At 39.7% G+C, this 16,103-nt stretch overlaps 1 protein-coding gene across 6 annotated transcripts in view; it reads right to left on the reverse strand.

Moving 5' to 3' along the window:
• Positions 1-16,103, reverse strand: part of LOC126278524 (anillin-like) — a 137,588-nt gene that overhangs the window by 25,130 nt on the left and 96,355 nt on the right. The window lies entirely within an intron of this gene.

The raw sequence follows: 16,103 nt of genomic DNA on the forward strand, positions 1-16,103 counted from the left end.
TGTCCATTATAGGCGAATGGTTGCTTTTCCCTTATTTTGTGTTAACAAACACATGATCGATATTTCAAAGAACTTTTATGAATTACTTAAGTTGTTTCAACAAAGTGTTGCAAATACCTGGTATGAGAGGTGCATTGATGAGAACTGCACTTTGAGAAGCTACACTGTTGTCTGAATCACAAACAGCCAAAAAATTGAAGGTGATCACCAGTCTTTTTGCAACTGTTATAAAGTCTTTTATATCAGTGCTGATCATACCAGTGAAGAAACAATACAGGTTGGTGAAGAACTTATACTAGCTATATCAGCTAAAAGGCGGGCAAGAAAAATGGTGCGTTCTTATGACACAGCTCGATATCAAACAAAATAGTAGAAAGGCATAGCAATTACTGAAGAACCTTGGAAACGACCCAACAGCTACTCCCTCGGCCATCTCTGATAAAACACCCCAAGGAAGAACTTGCTACAGGTGTTCATCTCCCATACACGACATGGAAGGTACTCAATAGACTGAGAACTGGAGTATCTCAGTGCAAGGAGAACATGAAGAAATGAGGATTCATCTCAGGAGACGAACTACGTGAGTGTGGTGAATCCCAAGACCATCGGCACCTACTCAACTGCAGGAAAATGTCAGAACCTGTGTTCATGGATGATCTGATTATCGCCAGTGATAAGGCAGTGTGTGCAGCGGAATTCTGAGCAGCATATGGAATATAAATATGCGAATATTCTCTGTAATTTTTATGTATGATATGCTATGTGTAATAAATTATATTTAATGTTATGTTCTGGACATGTATAAATAAATTAAAACAAATAAATACAAGTCCTCAGTCGAGTTACTTTTAAAAGATATATTCAGAATCATATTCCAGCACTCTGAAAATGGTATGTATCCAGCATCAGTTCACGAGTTTCAGAAGTAGTCCTTCAGTTAAAAAAAGGGAAAGCATCCACGATGTTTGATTTCTCTTTTCCTCAGTACTACTTTTCTCTGAGAAATGCATATGCAAGAGAGCCTCACTAGCTACCTTTTGTCCATTTCACAGCCATAGTATGGCTCATGGAAATGCTTCTGGCCTGGAAATCTATTTCTGCAAACATTGTCAGGCAAAAATGGCCAGCAATGTTAACAAACTGTGGCTACAATTCTTCTGGCTTGCAAGGTTGCAAAACCTGGAATGTTGCCAGGCAACAATACCAGTATCTGTTACTGGCAGCATGTCATTTTCATTGCCTATGTAAGCACACCTTTAGTCATGTGTATCACAATTATAGCAGCAATAAAGGACAATTTAAAATAAATATTGTTATCAGCAAACATAACAAATAAACTGAGTAATGCTCTCACTTTAAGAGACTGAACTGCAATTAGAGTTGTTGCACAATACAACATTCTGACGTCATGAACAATCTAACACACGTGGTAGTACGGAAAATGAGAAATATCCCTTGTTTTAAACACAATTCTATATATTAAGGGGAAAAAAACACACCAGAGCCTCCAATTTGAGTAGTGCTGTTAATGAGCTTTTATTGTATTCCAAGGCCTACAGCTCACCATTCTATACCAAACTCACTCCAGGGAATGGCATAAGACAATTTCAAATGTAAGTTTAATACAAATTAAGTAATAAAATAACAGGTCCTATTAGGATGGGGATCCTTCAAGGATGTAGAATGATTCAAGGTACACTTTAACAAAGGAAACCCATAAAAAAAAAATCTGTATACTGAATGAACAGTAAGTATCACTATATCGTTTAGTGCTACTCATGCTTATGCCAGCTGAATTTAACCCAGTAAATTGGAATGAAAGTTTGTACTTAAAAAAAAAAGCCGGTGCCTCCTTAGTTTTAATAGATAGCTGCTGTGTAACTGCTATTGATAGCTAATATTTAATTGAATTCTATGGTATTTTCCTAAGAAAATATTTACCTACATCTGGAAGTACTGAGTCCTATTGAAACTACAATATTATTTGTAATGCAGCTTTACAACGTTGATTTTAGCTTGATTTAAATTAGTCTTGATTCTCAATTACTTGCTTTATGTTAGTCCATGAACTTATTGAATGTCTTCCCACAAGAGTACATGCTCCATTCTGAAACCTATACAAAGAGGCAAAGTCTACTTGAAAATTATCTTTGTCTTGTATTGTGACAGTCTAAAACACAGTTGAGCTGAAACTGATTTTTATTAACAGCAACAAAAACCATTGAGGAGTATGTGGACTAGGAAGCGAATTTGACAATTCCACGGTCCTCAGAAAGGCTTCTGCAGGGTGTACAATAATCTACATTACACAAGGTTCTTCTTACATGTCCTTATACTGAATAAACCCTTTAATTAGTTTAGGTGCACTGGCCCAGGATATATAATTCCATAAGTAAACAGGAAGTGAAAATGTGCAAAGTAAGCCAACACAATAACAGGTGTTCCTAAAGACTAAAATGTTGAACACATCTATTAGTTTATCTGTGTTTTTAGCCAGTTTTAACATCTGTTGCTAACAGGTAATAAATGGTTCCGCTCATACAGGGTACGTTCCGAAAGTAATGCAATTGAATTTCCCGCGCCGCTCCTAGTAGTCGGAGTGGGAGCGGGCCACATGGAGTAGGTGGGGGGGACGCTAAGCTTTGCCGCAAAACCGGTTTCAGTGCTCTCCGAGCTGTGGAAGCGGCAGGACGTCTGTTATTGTAAACCTCTGCGCGCCGACCGTGTCACGGAAAAAATGAAAAAATGGAATCGACGATCGAGCAACGTTACGCGATTAAGTTTTGTGCTAAACTGAACAAATCTTTTGAGGAGACTAACAAAATGATTCGTGAGGCTTACGGGGACTGTGCTCTGTCCTACTCACAAGTTTCGAGGTGGTTAAAGGCCTTTAAGGAAGGCCGGGAAGAGGTTCACGACGAACAACACTCTGGGCGGCCGTCAACCAGCAAAACCGACAACAATGTGGCTCGTGTGCGACAACTGTTGGACTCTGACCGTCGATTGAGTATCAGGATGGTTGCCAATGAACTGAACTTGTCGCCTACTGTTGTTTTTCGCATTGTTACTGAAGATTTAGCGATGAGGAAAGCTCGTGCCCAAGGTGTTGTCAGACGACGAAAAGACCAACCGAGCGGAAATTTCAAGTGAACTTTTGCAACGTGTTGAAATTGAACCTGATTATTTGGACAACGTCATCACTGGTGATGAAACCTGGGTTTTTGAATACGACCCAGAAACAAAACGCCAAAGCTCTGAGTGGCACACTGATCAGTCCCCCAAGCCCAAAAAGGCAAGAATGAGCAAATCAAAAGTGAAAACAATGCTCATTGTCTTTTTCGACAGCAAAGGAGTGGTCCATAAGGAGTTTGTTCCTCAAGGACAGACAGTAAACGCTGCCTACTACGTGGATGTGCTGGAAAGACTCCGCAAAAGGGTCGTCAGGACATCTCCGCTACCTGGCAACTCCATCAAGACAACGCGCCTTGCCGCAACGCGCTACGAGTCCGCGAGTTCCTGGCCAAACACCAGGTGCCAACGCTGCCCCCCCCCCCCCCCCTACAGTCCTGACCTCGCCCCAGCTGACTTCTTTTTGTTTCCTAGGATTAAGTCAGCCCTGAAAGGAACCCGTTTTTCGTCCATAGACGAGATCCAATCTGCCGTGACGAAGACCTTGCGAGAGGTCCCAGAAGACGCCTTCCAGGGCGCGTACCGGTCATGGCAGAGTCGCTGGAAAAAATGTGTAGAGGCCCAAGTACTTTGAAGAATTTTAAGTGTTTGTGCAAATCTGTTCAATAAATTACTTTAAAAAAAAATAATTGTATTACTTTCGGAACGCACCCTGTATTATGCTTTTTATTGCCTTCTCATAGCAGAATCCTTTACAAAAGTCAAACTGAGAAGAATTAACAAGTTCTGCTTGGTTGAAGAAATCAGTATTCATTCATAAGCGACTTTTTCAAAAACTTTTGAAAAGATTGGTAGGAGTAATGTGATTCTGCAGTTAGAGGTCGTTTGCTATCTGCTGTTTTGTAAGCAAGTTTAACCACAGCATATTTAAGGCTGTCAGAAAATATGACCGAAGTCACCTATTCAGTATAGGATAATCTTAACTCAGCACAAGGTTGTAATACTATGCTAGAAGTACTACTATAATTACTGCTTTTAGTTATCCTAAATGGTTCAAGAATCATTCAAGAAGGCTGTATACATGGAAGAATCCTGGAGATACTAGAAGGTATCCGATAGATTATATAATGGTAAGACAGAGATTTAGGAACCAGGTTTTAAATTGTACGGCATTTCCAGGGGCAGATTTGGACTCTGACCACTATCTATTGGTTATGAACTGTGAATTAAAACTGAAGAAACTGCAAAAAGGTGGGAACTTAAGGAGATTGGACCTGGATAAACTGAAAGAACCAGTGGTTGTACAGAGTTTCAGTGAGAGCATAAGGGAACAATTGACAGGAATGAGGGAAAGAAATACAGTAGAAGAAGAGTGGGTAGCTCTGAGGGATGAAGTAGTGAAGGCAGCAGAGGATCAAGTAGGTAAAAAGAGAGGGCTAGTAGAAATCCTTGGGTAACAGAAGAAATATTTAATTTAATTGATGAAAGGAGAAAATATAAAAACACAGTAAATGAAGCAAGCAAAAAGGAATACAAGTGTCTCAAAAATGAGATCAACAGGAAGTGCAAAATGGCTAAGCAGCGATGGCTAGAGGCTGATCTCACTAGGGGTAAGATAGATACTGCCTACAGGAAAATGAAAGAGACATTTGGAGAAAAGAGAACCACTTGTATGAATATCAAGAGCTCAGATGGAAACCCAGTTCTAAGCAAAGAAGGGATAGCAGAAAGGTGGAGGGAGTATATAGAGGGACTATACAAGGGCATGGAAGTGAAACATGGATGATAAATAGTTTGGACAAGAAGAGAATAGAAGCTTTCGAAATGTGGTGCTACAGGAGAATGCTGAAGATTAGATGGGTAGATTACATAACTAATGAGGAAGTATTGAATAGGATTGGGGAAAAGAGAAGTTTGTGGCACAACTTGACCAGAAGAAGGGAACGGTTGGTAGGACATTTTCTAAGGCATCAAGGGATCACCAATTTGGTATTGGAGGGCAGCGTGGATGGTAAAAATCGTACAGGGAGACCAAGAGATGAATACACTAAGCAGATTCAGAAGGATGTAGGTTGCAGTAGGTACTGGGAGATTAAGAAGCTTGCACAGGATAGAGTAGCATGGAGAGCTGCATCAAACCAGTCTCAGGACTGAAAACAACAACAACAACAACAACATACAAGGGCGACGTATGTGAAGACAATATTATGGAAATGGAAGAGGATGTAGATGAAGATGAAATGGGAGATACGATACTGTGTGAAGAGTCTGACAGAGCACTGAAAGACCCGAGTCGAAACAAGGCTCCTGGAGTAGACAACATCCCATTGGAACTACTGACGGCCTTGGGAGAGCCAGTCCTGACAAAACTCTACCAGCTGGTGAGCAAGATGTATGAGACACGCGTAATGCCCTCAGACTTCAAGAAGAATATAATAATTCCAATCCCAAAGAAAGCAGATGCTGACAGATGTGAAATCTTAAGAGACGAATGGAAAAACTGGTAGAAGCTGACCTTGGGGAAGATCAGTTGGAACATGTGAGGCAATACTGACCTTACGCCTTATCTTAGAAGAAAGATTAAGGAAAGGCAAACATACGTTTCTAGCATTTGTAGACTTAGAGAAAGCTTTTGACAATGTTGACTGGAATACTCTCTTTCAAATTCTAAAGGTGGCAGGGGTAAAACACAGGGAGCGAAAGGCTATTTACAATTTGTACATAAACCAGATGGCAGTTATAAGAGTCGAGGGGCATGAAAGGGAAGCAGTGGTTGGGAAGGGAGTGAGACAGAGTTGTAGCCTCTCCCCAATGTTATTCAATCTGTATATTGAGCTAGCAGTAAAGGAACCAAAAGAAAAATTTGATGTAGGTATTAAAGTCCATGGAGAAGAAATAAAAATGTTGAGGACCGCCGATGACATCATAATTCTGTCAGAGACAGCAAAGGACTTGGAAGAGCAGTTGAACAGAATGGACATTGTCTTGAAAGGAGGCTATAAGATGAACATCGACAGAAGCAAAACGAGGATAATGGAATGAAGTCGGATTAAGTCAAGTAATGCTGAGGGAAGTAGATTAGGAAATGAGACACTTAAAGTAGCAGTAGTTTTGCTATTTGGGGATCAAAATAACTGATAATGGTCAAAGTAGAGAGGATATAAAATGTAGACTGGCAATGGCAAGGAAAGCATTTCTGAAGAAGAGAAATTTGTTAACATCAAGTATAGGTTTAAGTGTCAGGAAGTCGTTTCTGAAAGTATTTGTATGGAGTGTAGCCATGTATGGAAGTGAAACATGGATGATAAATAGTTTGGACAAGAAGAGAATAGAAGTTTTCGAAAGGTGGTGCTACAGAAGAATGCTGAAGATTAGATGAGTGGATCACATAACTAATGAGGAGGTATTGAATAGAATTAGGGAGGAGTTTGTGGCACAACTTGACAAGAAGAAGAGCCCGATTGGTAGGACATGTTCTGAGGCATCAAGGGATCACAAATTTAGCATTGGAGGGCAGTGTGGAGGGTAAAAATTGTAGAGGGAGACCAAGAGATGACTACACTACGCAGATTCAGAAGGATGTATGTTGCAATAAGTACTGAGAGATGGAGAAGCTTGCACAGGATAGAGTAGCGTATAGAGCTGCATCAAACCAGTCTCAGGACTGAAGACGACAACACAAGAATTTTTTGATCTTCTTCTTGCTAGATCAGCAGTTGCTCCATGGAGGTGTGCCCTTGTCAGAGGCAAGCAGCACTCCAGTGAATGCTGAAGATAATGACAATAAAACAGTGATGTCACAAGGATGGCAGCAGATCATTTTGTTTCCATCCTAGGAAGTGGAAGACTGCTTAAGTAATGTAACGAATGTAAATGTTTATCAACAGAAGTGTTCCCTGCTCCAATATTCAATTAGTATATAACATTTTATGAAGAAACTATATCTCGTATTTGGTGGATTTGCGAGATAGTTTAGACTTAGTTTTATAGATTCAAGATTTCAGTCTATGAAGACGAAGTCAACAACAAGAATCCGCGTGGTGCATAAGAACAGCAAAGCAAAAGAAGATCTCAGGTGATCATATTATGGTTCCTGTACCCTTTCAGCTCTCATTCTTAATCTAACTACAAATCAGCTGCGGCACAACACAGTTAACTCTTCAGTACAAGCTGTTGTAATTTACTTTGCAATAATGGTTTCAAGTGTAACTACAGTTGAAATTTCCTATAATGACATCTGTTACTACCACTACTCCACTATAACATTGTGATTTCTGTGGTATGGCCATTTTCCTTGAGAGGAACATACTTCTCATGCCTGCTTAATACGCCAAATGTGTATAGGTGTATCTATCTCGTGCATAATGCCATTTTCTTGTCCTAGTGTACTCATACTCCAGTGATGGTAACTATCACAGAACTTATCAACAGTACATGTGATGTCAGTTTCCATAACAATTTGTTACGAAGTGCATACATTTCAGAACATGGTCAATAAAAGGTAGAAGAAAAAGTAAAAGTGACTCATGAAATCAAGAATGGAGCTAAAATGGTTGATGAGTGTCATCAATTTGGCCTTTGATTCTTCAGTCCAAACAATTGGAAGAACAAGTGTGAAACCGTTTCTGCATTTGTACTCAATGGATCTAAAATTAAGGTGTTACGAAAAGCTAAGCAGAGCGACATGTATGAAACGCTGTTTAAGTGGTTTAAGCAAAAGTGAAGCATCAGTGTACCCTTTAGTGGGTCTCCCCTTATGGTGAAAACAGAATTAGCTAAGAAATTAAAAGACGAGGAGTTTGTGTGCACCAGTAGCTGGAATGACAGATTCGTGCAATGTCATGGCATTACTTTTGAGTAGTGAAGCCAACAGTGTAAGTAGTGAAACACTCTAACAATGGCTTGCTAACACATGGCCTACAATTCGTGAAGGATATGCAGACTGTGACGTCTTTAATGAAAGACTGGCATATTTTTTAAATGGACGCCTGACAAAACTCTGAAATTCAGGGGCGAAAAACGTGGTGGTGGTAAGTTGTGAACAAATAACAGTTCTGGTTTGTGCTAATGCAGATGGAACTGAGAAGAAAAAATTGCTCATAAAAAGTAAATCAAAAAATCCTAGGTGTTTTAAGCATGTAAAACATCTGCCAGTGCACTAGAATGTTAATAAAAACTTCTGGGTCACCTCCAAACTCTTTGTAACTGAAATAAGGAATCAGGATCGGGAGCTTAGAAGTCAGAAAAGGACTGGTTCTTGTTGACAATTGTCCAACACATCCTACACACTGTGGTCTGAAGAATTTGCAGCTTATTTCTCTTTCTGCAATTACAAGCTTATTGCAGCCCATGAACCAAGGACAATCTACAGAGGCAGTGCAATCTCCTGGCCACCTCGATCACCTAATCTCTCTCTCTCTCTCTCTCTCTCTCTCTCTCTCTCTCTCTGTGATTTTTACTTGTGCACAAAACTGAAGGGTCATGTGTGCTCAAATAATCCTCACTCACTGGAAGAGCTACAGCAGAAAACTGAAAACACTATTACTTCTATCAGGAGACAGAGCCTTTAAACTTGTTTCTCAGTCTGATTAATCGATCCTAATACTGAATTAACAATCTGTGGCCATTTCCAGCAGCTTCTGTGGTGTTTCTTTCTTTCTTTTTTCTTTTTAAGTCAATCCCACACCAGATACTTTTCAGGCCAGTTTTATTTTACCCACCCTTCATCAGCAGTCGAGGGAAAACAGTAACAAATAGGATTTTCATTAAATCATTGTCAAGAATTTTATAAGTTAGGCATAAAAGCTTTGTTCCACTGACCAAAGCCAGTCAACAGATGTTCTCACAAGACTGTTTGGTACATAAAAGCTTTTTGTGTAAGATAAATTTAACCTTTATTGAAAAGTAAATTCATATCGTAAAACAAATCTTGTGAGCACTCTTGAATCTAAATCAAACAATGGCAACTCCAGGTTGGAATATTAACATCAGGAAAAGGATAAACAGCTACTCACTGTAAAGATGACATCCCAAGCCAAGCTGCAGACAGTTGACGGGGTGGGGGGAGGGGGAATTGTTCAGCCACAGCCTTATACAGCAAAGGAAACACACATTTACAGAGCAAGCACACGTCACACATGAATGACCACTACCACTGGCAGCTGACTGGAATGCGTCTGTCACATGAATAGCATTCTGGAATGGATGGGGGAGGTGGAGGTGGAGGGGAGGGATAGCAGGGTATGGTTAGTGGGAGAGAAGAGTGCTATCTGGCGGGATGTACAGGGATTAGAGATTGCTAGGCACAGTGTTGGGAAATGGCACGAAGGGGAAATAAACGGGGAGAAGGAAAGGAAAGGAAAGGAAAGGAAAGGAAAGGAAAGGAAAGGAAAGGAAAGGAAAGGAAAGGAAAGGAAAGGAAAGGAAAGGAAAGGAAAGGAAAGGAAAGGAAAGGAAAGGAAAGGAAAGGAAAGGAGTTGAGGAGGAGAGGATCAGGAAAGTGGGAAGGATGGGCCTGTCACTGGTCTATCTTACTCCATCAAAGCCCGGGCCATCTGTGAAAGCAACCATGTCGTATACCAGCTCTGCTGCAACTGTTGCAGTTTTTTTATATTGGTAGGGCTACCAAGCAGATATTCACCATGATGAACAGTCACTGCCAAATTATGGCCTAAAGCAAACTAGACTGCCCTGTGACACAACATGCAGCTGGACCTAACTTTCTTGATTTCAATGGCTGATTCACAACCCAGGCAACTCCCTTCCACCACCTGCTTTTGTAAACTGCGCAGATGGCTGTTATCCTTACAACACCTTCTCCACTCCCAAAAGTATCCGGGCCTCCAACTAAGGTAATCTACAGTCCCCAAACTCCCACCCAACAGTTTCCACCTACTCGTCCTATCACCTCCTCCCTTTTCACATTCCCTCGCCGTTCTCTGCCAACGTACCTGCCTGCCATTCCCCATCACACCCCACCTCCTGATGCTACGCCTGGCAATCTAGTCCCTGCATGCACCAGCAGTCAGCACTCCTCTCTCCCCACACCCATATCTTGCTATCCCTTCCCCTTTCCCGCCAACTAAAAACTACAGATTGCTAATCACTTGACAGTCACATGCTGGTCAGAACTGTCATTGGTAATGGTCATGTGTGTGATGTGTGCTTGCTTGTGTGAATGTGTGCATATTTTCTTTGCTGAAGAAGAGTTTTGTTGAGAGCTATAATGTGTAATAATATTTCCATTATGCCTGCGTGCATCTGAAGGGGTCACCTTTACAGTGAATAGCAATCTAACTTAATATTGCTGACACTCTTGAATCTAATTCTTCACACCACTGTAACATGTTTGGCAGCTGGGAATAGTATCTTCTGGGGTGCTAGGTTGGTTTTTGATGTTATCATCACGAAGTTTCCGAAAGTAAAAGTGCTCTGGACCCATCTTGGCAAGCAGCCTGCAGAGAAAACTGTCGAGAATCCACAAATGGTTTATTTGTAACATTTGCTGAGAAATAATAAACTAACACTGTGGATAAATGAACTCGCAGACATGGCATATACAGACACCTTAAGCAGCAATTTAAATACCACCTGTGGCAGGCAAGAATAAAGAGTTAGAAATGACTTATGGCACAGTAGCACGACAGAAAACTGGTGGCAATCTGCACAATTACTGGTGGAGGTGATGAAGACTTGCAAAAAATGCCCCACATAAATAGGTCGTAGCCATAATGGTGGCTATCAGCAGAGCTTTCCGTCACTTGTAGTAGCCTGCACTTTGACTGCTTAAGGGTCTTTGATTGCGCACAAGCATTATGCAAATTTTTAAGAACTACTGTTAAGTGGCCTTGTCTTCTAGAATCAGGTACTCGACCTGGTGTTAGAAACGCTGCAGAAAAACAAAGCAGTCGTAGGACTAGTGACATGCTGACATCCCGATGACCCTTGTGAAGGGAAACTCCAGAAGCAACCTGGAAGATGGATATACCATAGTCTTAACAATTATGTCAGTGATGCCAAGCAGTCAAATTGCCTGCAACACCTGAAAAGACCAAATACATGTTAAAAGGGAACCTTTTAAGAGACTAACATAGAAAGGGGGTTCTACTCCATCTGTTAAGTTTTCATACCTGCTAATAGCTTTATTTTTTTCCCCTTCTATTTTTCTGCTGCATTTTCAACACTATTATATAAGTAGTATGTGGCATATGCACCGATATTCCAAAAATGTCATTAAGCTTTATCTCATTTAAATTTATTGTTTGGATATTCCTTTTGGCTAGGCTGATTCCTGGAGTAACATTAGTGTAGTTATGGAGCAAGTTAATTAAGAGTTGTAGTTAATTGTATTTTTTAAATACCACAAAAGTCTCTGGTTGAAATGTTTGTTTATTCAAGTACACGTTGCAGTCATTACAATTATCTTCAGAATGATATGTCTTCTTCTGTTCTACCAATAGGGAGATGATCATAATGACAAACCGGTAATTGAATAATTTGTTATTAGAGACTTTACTGGAATTTACAAAATTTTGTAACATTGAACCACTGGCACCTTCATAATAACTATGTCACCCCTCATTACAGTTAAGGTAAAAAAATACAGTTGATAGAAGTAAAACTCTGAAAGCTAATCAGCATATTTCCATATAATGATGCATATCATTGTAAAACTATGTATTCCAATTTTCAAGTAACATACATCATTTTGCGTGAAACTAAATATCTTCCAAAATAATTAGATCTGAAGCTGCAGCTAGCATCATTTTTCATTGCAGATTTGTCATAACCACTGTTAAATTCCAAACTTTGACTTATTTTCATTATTCTGGACATTATGACAGAGAGCATTGAGTAATTAGCTTATTAATTAATAATTTCAAGTGATTTACTCTAACTTGCAATATGGACTTCATACGTGTAAGCAAGAGTATCAACATTATGAAAGAATAATAGTGTCCATGTACTCTCTTAAATTTTTAACCAGCAACAATATAACGCATAATAAAAAATTAATGGGAATTTTAGTTTTTCATAAAGAATCTTTATTTATTCATCGACATTAACTTTGTCGCCTTCAAAATAATCCCCCACAGATATAATACAATTGTGCCAGTGCTTTTTTACAATCTGGGAAGCAATTCTGAAGCTCACTTTACTTCTTAGTGTACAGCTCCTTCAACGATTCTGTTTTTATCTCATCAATGGTGGCAAACAAAATCGTTTCATTGTTCTCTTCAGCCTCGGCAATAGAAGGAAATCACAGGGGCCTATGTTTGGCAAATATGGTGACTGAGACAGCATAATGGTTTTGTTTTTTGCCAAAAAATCTTGAACATGCATTGATGTGTGAACGGGAGGATTATTGTGATGAAATTTCCATGGGTGGGTTTGCCACAGTTCTGGTTGTTTCCTTCAGACTACTTTACACAATTGGTGCATAGCTTCCAGTTAGTATTCCTCATTGTCCTTGTTACTGTACGGCAGGAACTCATTACGTGCTATACCATTTTAATTGAAGAAAACAGTGAAAAGTACCTTGACAAGTGATCAAACTTGTCAATTCTTCTTTTTGTCTGTTTCGAGGTCATACCCTTATGACCATATATTGTCACCTGTTATAACCCCTCTTTAGAAGTTCTGGATCATTGTAGACTTCCTCCAGCAATTCTTAAACATTATTATGCAATGTCCCTTTTGATCGAAAATCAACAAATTTGGAACAAACATTGCTGCTACACGTTTCATACCCAAAATATCTGAAAAAATTGCTTGGCATGACGCAAAGGATATGCCGACACTGTCAGCACCCGCTCTTATGGTGATCTGGTGATTTTCGGAACCATTTTCTTTGCTTCTTCCACAGTCTCATCAGTAATTGATGTGCTATGGCCTCCAGGGCAGTCGTCGTCTCCAATGTCTTATCAATCCTCTCTCAAAAGTTTATACCACTCAAATTCTTGTGTTATTTGTAGTTGATTCGTCAAAAGTTACAGCCAACATTTTGAATTTGGTGCTGCACTTTATTCTATTTTCAAGCAAAATCTTTCTCAAAAGTAAAAATTTGCCAAACAGTATATCTAATAGCCCAAATCACTCTAGCTCTTGTAGTACATCCACAACGATAAAATTCAGCCTAGGCAATTTTCAAAGTATTATGTAGTTTATGAAACAACAGTTTATTCTTACATCAGTCTTTACAAGACCATCTCGGTCCAAAACTGGCAGTCAGCAGTCAGAATTTATATGCATAAATATCTGTGTCGAAATATGTGAAAAAATCTGTATCTTGTGGAAGAAATATTATAAATAAATAAATATATAAAAACACCTCTGTTTATACATTGATTTGGAAACTAAAGACTGTGCCACACGTAATTATTTTACTTGGAGTGACTTTCAAAACTATGACCAAATTATGGACAGATTACTGAAAAATTGTGCTTCAGCTGCATGCCAAGAGATTTACAAAACTTCCTAATAATTCCTGTTAATTGCTGTGAAGGCTACCCTTGTGTGGACACCAGTTACTTTTTGTATGAGATAAATTGGCCATTGTCTCAACAGAAACAACTAAATTGAATAAATGTGCAAATTAGTGAAACTAAAATTGTTGAGTCATCTGCATTGTTGAATGGAAACCTTTCAGGAGTCAATAACATTTCTGCAGTTCTGTTTTATCTACAGAGCAGTGTGGAGACCACCACTAGAGAGAACGATTAGAGCTAAAGTACATCGGGGTAATGACCTTATCACAAGATAATAAAAATAAGCCGCAGGTCCATGAAGAGATGCGTCAGCAGATACCTAGGTGTCTTACTGGATGAGTGACAAAGCTGTAATGTACATATTCAATGAATGAGTAAGAGAGGCAGGAACACGGTGAACAAAATTATAATCCCTGGTAGTTATGGTTACAAACTACCAATGCAGACAAGAAGAACAAATCATAACACCATCCTAATTGTGATTATGGGATACTGTGCAACTACCTGGGCACTCATAACACCAGCACAGGTAGTTAACATGGTGTAATGCGGAATACTTCAGTTGATGGGAACTTTTGGTACTCTGTCAGTGAGATGTTGCAGGTAATGCTTGGCTGTCACAGAGATGATGCCCAACAGCAAGATGCAGCATGTATGGTTTTTTCCCAAATATAAAACAGAGACTAGGAATGAGGCACTTGAATCCCTCAAGAGGCCTGGTATTTCCTGACTGGTGATTAACCTTACACAACCTACTGACATCGAAGTATTCAAATACAAACCTCAAAATGTGCCTGTAGTGAAAAGGGCATGCCAGAATGTACTATCAGGAGATGTCCACTGTATGCCAATGTTGGCAATACTGATAAGCAGCAATTGAACTGGGACAGAAGACTTGATACTAAGGAAATACTACTATGCGAGACGGGAAAGCAGTTCCTGTACAACACTGGCAAAGCCATTTCAAAAAAGGCTTGGGCAGTGTGTTACCTTACCAATCCACTCCTGTCTACTGCACTACATGATGTGACAGATCAAGATGCAGCACAGTGAAGACAGCAGAGTTCAACAGTTACAGCAGACGAACAGCCAACACTATACATATGGTGAACAAAACAGTCAAAACATAGCCAAGGGCCATGTCTAGCTACCCCAGGAACTGGAATCTGAGTGACATGGGCTGGTACATGGCACTACCACTCACTAACAGCAACAATCCTCTTTTGAACTAGAGGAGTTGTCTCCTGTCACCAGGTAGCCGACAGACAACAAAAGAGGCAGATGCAACCAAAACGCCTTCCTCGGCACACAAGGAACTGGTAGGATATGCGTACAGACCAGGGAGCGATGGATGCATTGTTGAATGTGACAGACAAGAACTGATGTTATAGCAGTGGCAGAAACATTTAGTAGTGTGATTTTATTAATAGTAGAATTAATTATGTTGATGAGAAGTGGTATTGTTTTGAATGTAATAATGTATTTTGTATAATTAGGGGCCAATGTACTGAAAAAAAAATTGCTGCTGATAATAATAACTTGTGTACGAATGAGTGCAGCCTAGTTTAAATTATAGGTAATAGGATAAAATGTAATAAATATATGTCCAAGGTTATAAACAATATGCCACTTTTCTGCAATAGTAAAATGAGTGATCAGTAGGTCACATCTGCCATGAATGAATACAGAGCTACACACGGCAACCTCTTAACATAAGTGTCAGAGCACATGAAGCACTGCAGCATTCTGCCTGCATAAGCCAAGCCCATTACAGTCTCGCACCACATGCCCAGTTCTGTCAGATCAATTCTGAACTGTGGTTGATTGAATACTTTTGTCCTCAACTTCCAAATCACGGAAGCTATTGGCAACTGTTAGACGGAAGCTAGTGGGCTTGCAGTCTCTCTTATCTTTCCACCGACTTGGAAAGTCTGACTATAATCCTGTAACCTTAAAGTTACTACTAAAGACTGCAGCTTGCAAAGTGCATGTCAGGCGGATTTAAAATATCAAGAGCCCAATGATCCACTGCACAAGTAAGATATTTGTTGCAAGATAAAATTGAAGTATTTGGTGCATAGTATGGACTTCCAGGAAAGTAAAGAATGGTTTATTTATCAATCAATTAACAGAATTGTGGGAAGCAACATGTTGCAAGAGGATATAAACAGGGTGTATAAGCCAAAAAGAAAAAAAATTCTCGGATGAAAATTCCCCACATTTCCCATTTGTCCCTGGGTGTATACAGTGCAAGCCACAGCAAGATAAGCACTTCTGAAAGAAATTTGTTAACATTGTACTAGGTGCATTTAAAAAGTCTGAGAGATGGCACCACTGGCACGTATCGAGGTCAGGATTCCAACTCATTTTACATCCCCCCCTATTCTCCAGACTTGGCTCCCTCGGACTGCTATTTGTTCCCCAATTTGAAAAATGGCTGGTGCGGCAAAGATTTTATTCAAACGAGGAGGTGACTGCAGCAACTAA

The sequence above is a fragment of the Schistocerca gregaria genome, chromosome 6 (genome assembly GCF_023897955.1).
Source record: "Schistocerca gregaria isolate iqSchGreg1 chromosome 6, iqSchGreg1.2, whole genome shotgun sequence".
Classification (NCBI taxonomy): Eukaryota; Metazoa; Arthropoda; class Insecta; order Orthoptera; family Acrididae; genus Schistocerca; species Schistocerca gregaria.